Here is a 6,000-nt window from a genome sequence, read left to right as displayed (position 1 = left end):
CACAGTGACACAGACTGTCCGCGGCCCGCATGGCGCTGCGGCCCGGGTGGCACATGGCACTTTGCCCCCCGGCCCAGCCCGCCACTGCCCGGAAGCATCCTTAGGATGCTCCAGGCATTGCGGTAATCACTGGCGATTGTGGCCCCGTCGCCATGTGATATCACACTGAGGGGGTGTGGCATGCATCGGGCTTGCGAATAATGTTATATATATCAAAATGGCCCTCGGCGGAAAAAAGGTTCCCCACCCCTGCTCTAGGGGATAGAGGTGTCTAATTTAAAAATCCAAGAAGATTCCCCTATACACAGTTTCTTAAATCTGTTACCACCTCTTTCCAGGAATATCTCCACCCCCATAAAGGAAAGTCCCTTGGGGTCCCCATTATGGTGTTGTGAGAAATGTCTGGAAACGTGTTTGGATCTCTTTCAGAATGTTTCTTCTGTGTTCTCTGAACCTTGATATGATCGTACTGGTTGTTCTTCCAACGTGTTGTAGTGTACAAGGACACTCTAGTACAGTGTTGGCTAACCTTGACACTCCAGCTGTTGTGGAACTATATATCCCAGCATGCCCTGCCACAGTTTTAGCATGCCCTAATAGCAAAACTGTAGCAGTGCATGCTGGGTTATGTAGTTCCATAACAGCTGGAGTGTCAAGGTTAGCCAACACTGCTCTAGTACATATACACAGTAGGTTGATTTGCAATGAATCAATTATTTTACCTGGAAGGTCTCCATTCACCTTGGAGGTGATGTTAGTATGTTTATTTTTCATGTGCTTGCATGTTAAACACACTGATTTATTGCAACAAAAACTGCCTAGTGGTTTAGTAACCAAGATGATTGATTCAAGTTGTCTTTAATTTGTGGTTTTAATTCACTAGGGGCTAATAGTTTTTTTTATATTCGTATTTCTCTTAAAAGTAATGTTGGGTTTATTTTTGGGGAGATATATTAAACCTTCTATGGCCGGGCAGAATGGCCACAGGATCTGAGACGCAGGAGCCATTTTTACAGCGTACGGGATCGCAGTTGTGTTTGCGACGCGTCTGCTATTGTCGCCACCTTCCCGTTGATGGACCACATACGGTCTCAGCCTGTCAATCACTTTGCGAACAAAACCTCACTGCGAGCGACATCGGTAAAGAAACTGGACGCATGCGCAGATTACCGATAATTGCTCTACTGCGTAAACATTGTCATTGGGTCCGTCTCAGTATCAGGACCATTGTCCCAACCTTTAGTACTAACCCTAAGATATGTATTGATGACATTATTTACATGTCACATGTCAACATTTTAACCATGTCGGTATGGTAAAAATCGGCATTCTGATGTCAATATAGTGACTGTCTTTATAGTGATTGCTGACATACTGACTGCATAGCGCTATGGCAACTTCTCCATTTGTTCTCTTTAGAAGATTGGATACATCTCCCCATTAATACAAATTATCTGTAGATGGCGATAGGACTGCGTCCTATGAGTGGGTGCAGCCATTAAACACTGTGTGGCAGATGTACTAAGCCTTGGAGAGTGATAAACTGCCAACCTATCAGCTCCTGTCACTTAGGGCCGTATTCAATTAGCCATGAAAAGTCCCTAACTTTTCGCATGCCGGACTTTTCGCCGACATCGCTGGTTTTGCATGCGAAAAAGTATCGCACGCGTCACCGATTATCCCCGTATTCAATTCCTAAAGACGCGAAAACGCGTCCCGGCCAAACTCAAACAGGCAAAAAGTGCTGTCAGGTTTGGGGAAAGCAGCCTCACACCCCCAAAAGATGCACTGACATTAGGGATCAAGGTAGATGCCCCTGAATAGCCCTGCTGAAGCTATTTGGGGCACTTAAATATTCTCAATAGCTCCTAATTAGCGTCTTTGCACAAGGGGTGAAGAATAGCATTTAGCAGGTTTTTTTGTGTGAAAATAACTAGTCCCAGCAAATTTGGGGTACATGAAAATGGGTGCAAGCATGGTCTAAAATTGCAAAAGTGAGGTCTTAAAAAGCGTTAAAAACGCACCATCAGCAAGCACCTGCAATCAAAAAAACACCTCCCCCATACTTGCAGACCCCCCCCCAAAAAAAGTTTATTTTGCTAGTTTTTAAGTTTGTACCCCAGCTTTGTACTTTTTCGCCCCCTTTTTCAAAGTTATTTTTTGGGGTGTTCTTTAATTTTTTTTAGGATTTTTTTTTTAAGCAGTTTACCTTTGGGGACCTGTCCTAAGGGTGCAGGGTAGTTCCCCCACCTTTGCACCCCAAAACCGCAAATCTGCATTTTTTCCGACAGCTATTGATAGGCAAAAGGATTCCGCATGGTACATTGCATTGTGTTTTCGCACCGGCGAAAAGTCGCCACAATTGAATATGGGGATAAGTTTCCACTGGCGAAATGACGTCATCGTCAAAACTTTTTCGCTGAAAACTACTTTCCTCCGCTAATTGAATACGGCCCTCAGCTTGTAACATGGCAGTTAGGAGCTGATTAGCTGGTAGTTTATCACTCTCCACTTTACCTCTCTCCAGAGCTTAGTACATCTGCCCCTGTGTCAGAGCCCCAACAAATGGGACGCAGATGTCTGTAGGTTTCCTTGGCAGCTGATATAAATCCCAATCAGCCATATATTCAGAAAACAAGGTGACGTGTGACACGTGTGTGTGTGTGACATGTAACACGTGATGACTGCCACACAAAGCTCACCCTGGAGGGGATAGTATTGTGCCCCCTCATCTGCCGTACACAATAACACCATCATTGTCCTCAGTGTCATGTTTCCAGCAATCTGTACAAGGCGACAATACACCGACCTTGGCAATGGGAAGGTATAGAAATCCTGGGCGATCCGCACTGCAGGCAGAATACTGTGTACAAAGACATCGCGCTTCAGGGAGAGATTATTGTATTTAATCATGAATAGCGTTCACATAACTGAGAGGACAAGAACGGCTCTTTACATTGGATTCGCCAGCAATGGAGTTTGCATGGTAAAACAACATAATGTGCATCGTGTGTGATATACATCAGAGGAGTCACAAATGAAAGGACATCACACAGCTTATAATGGGATAATAATGGAATAAAATGGAAATACTCCCATGTCTAACATACTTTGGCCCTCATTCAGAGCCGTACGCTCTGAGCAGAGCGCACGCTCTGAATGAGGGCCGGGCTCCATTTTCATGGAGCGTCCTCCTGGACGCTCGTATAGCTGTGGGTCACCACCCACAGGCTATACGAGCGTGCATTGTGATGGTCGAGACCATCGCGACCATCGAATTTGCGAGCCGGAGCCTGCGGTTGAGGTTTTCAACCGCAAGCTCCGGAGTGATTTTGGCTCTATCAGAGCCAAAATCACTCCCACTGACATCACTAGTGATGTCAGTGGGCCGGCTTCTGACGGGAGGCGTTCCCTTAGGAACGCCCCCGTCAGGGAGGCACGCCCCCGGCACGCCCATCAAAGGGGGCGTGCTGTCAATCAACATTGACAGCACGCCCCCTTTGATCGGACACAACGAGCGAAGGACTTTCCTTCGCTCGTCGCGTCTGGCGCATGCGCACGACGGAGCTCCCTCCCTCCGTCGTGCGCATGCTCAGTCCATAACATCGACCCACTTGCGAGCGGACAGCCGCTCGCGAGTGGGTCTGAATCAGGCCCTTTGTTCACTATCTACTGCTTGGTAAAGGTACAGGTGTATTATAACATTTTCTAAATATTTTACCACCTGTGGTGGCTGTTCCACAAAAGTCTACAGTGAGTATTATATCTGACATACAGGGGTACATTTACTAAGATGGGAGTTCTATTTAAGAAGTGATGTTGCCCATGGCAACCAATCAGATTCTACTTCTCACTTATCTAGCACCTTCTAGAAGACAATACCTGGAATCTGATTGGTTGCTATGGGCAACATAACTTCTTAATAGAACTCCCATCTTAGTAAATTTACCCCACAAAGTCTATTCAACATGACAGCTCCCATATCTATTAATACATATTTTAAATTTGTATGTATATATTAGTCTACGTTTTATCAAATAACAATACAACGTACATTTATGAATATTGTCATATAAAGGAGCATGGGGCAGCACAGATGGTGTAATGGTTAGCGTTACTGCCTCACAGCACTGAGGTCATGGGTTCGATTCCCACCACGACCCTACCTGTGTGGAGTTTGTATATTCTCCCTGTGCTTGCGTGGGTTTCCCCCGGGTGCTCCGGTTTTCTCCCACACTCCAAAACTATACTGGTAGGTATTAACCCAAGTGTGTATGTGTGTATGTGTGTGTACATGTTCCACTGGGACAGGGACTGGTGTGAAGCGCTGTAAAGCGCTGCAGAATATGTGTGCGCTATATAAATAACTGGTAATAAATAAATAAATAATAATGTGACGCTACAATCTCCCTGCGTCAGCGTGACGCCGCAATCTCCCTCCGTCAGCGTGAAGCTGCAATCTCCCTGCGTCAGCGTGACACCGCAATCTCCCTGCGTCAGCGTGACACCGCAATCTCCCTGTGTCAGTGTGACACACACCTCGCTTCTCTGCTCTGTGCTGCTGGAGACATGGGGCCTGATTCACTAAGGATCGCTATTGCCATTCACTAAGGATCGCTATTGGTGCGATTACGCATGCAGTTCAACTGCGATAGTATATTATTAATATTATTATTAATATTAAATTTTATTTATAGGGCGCCACAAGAGGTCCGCAGCGCCGTACATACAGTAAAGGGTACACAGAACATTACATTACAATACAGTAACCAACTTATAAACAGAGCACAAGTAACAATTAGCAACACAATTCTCCATACACAATACAGCTGGGAAGGTGAAGGCTGTCATAGAGAAGAGGGCTGTGAGACAGTGGGGAGGAGGACCCTGCTCCTAGGAGCTTACAATCATTGCGATTGCTATGCCACTGCAGTGCTACATAAGGACGCCCACCTTATCTTACACACATCCGTAATACTTAGCAAGACTGCAGAACCATCGGTAACATTGAGTACCATCGCAGCCTCACACACACTTGCATAAGCCCTGACCTTACTCAGATATTGCTAACTTCAGCGCACGCTATGAGACCTCAGGCTGCGTTTGGCATTGCAGTGGATAATTTATGCATGCTCCTGCAATGGCGTTCAAGCGCACTGGCACGCCTGCATTTCGCCAACCACCACCCGTCACCACCCCAAAACAGCACTTCCTGTCAATCACTCTGCGATGGGTCTGCGTAGTCACTGCAATCGTAGTCCCGATCACAGTGGCCGGTTTGCGCATGCACGGAACGCAACAGTCGGTCAATTGCGTGCGCATTAGTAACTGCGATCCTTGCTGAATCAGGCCCACTGTTCCATCCACCATATATCTCTGTGGCTTCCTGCTGCCTCCAACCCCCTCCTCACACCATGCCCCTGACACATACAGCACTGCCCTGTGCTCACACATCGCAAGTGGGATCAGTAACTATCACTATGAGGGAATTCAATTAGATGCGGGGTTTGCTGCGCAGGGAATAATTCCTTGTTTCATGCCAGGATCTATTCAATCTAATGTCATTTTCACAGCGCGGTAAACCATCGGTATACACAGACTTAAGGTGCCTAGACACTAGACGATATTTTACACGATTCGCCCGATTTCCACGCATCGGAACTACAAATCATGTAAAATATGTCCAAATCGTGAGTGTCCATGCCGATGCGCGTACAAGCTGGTCGTACATCGTATCTTCAGATCTTGCCTGCTGCAGGGCCACACGATGTGTACGATTTCCCTTGAAACTCTCCCCGGCAGCTCTGCACGCGATCTGCACACGATTTGGTGTCCAATCTTCATACGATCTCTCCTGCAGTCAGACTTTCACAGTTCATCGCCTCCTAGATTGTCAGATCTGCCCTACTGCACGGCAGATCTGCCTATGCGAAGTGCGACCATCGAGGACGCGCATCGCATAGTGATCGTGAGTGGGGACTCATATTTTACACCATCTGT

The sequence above is a fragment of the Taudactylus pleione genome, unplaced genomic scaffold (genome assembly GCF_031769625.1).
Source record: "Taudactylus pleione unplaced genomic scaffold, aTauple2 ptg000418l, whole genome shotgun sequence".
NCBI lineage: Eukaryota > Metazoa > Chordata > Amphibia > Anura > Myobatrachidae > Taudactylus > Taudactylus pleione.
The sequence above is the reverse complement of the archived record's forward strand: the minus strand, read 5'-3'. Positions refer to the sequence as shown.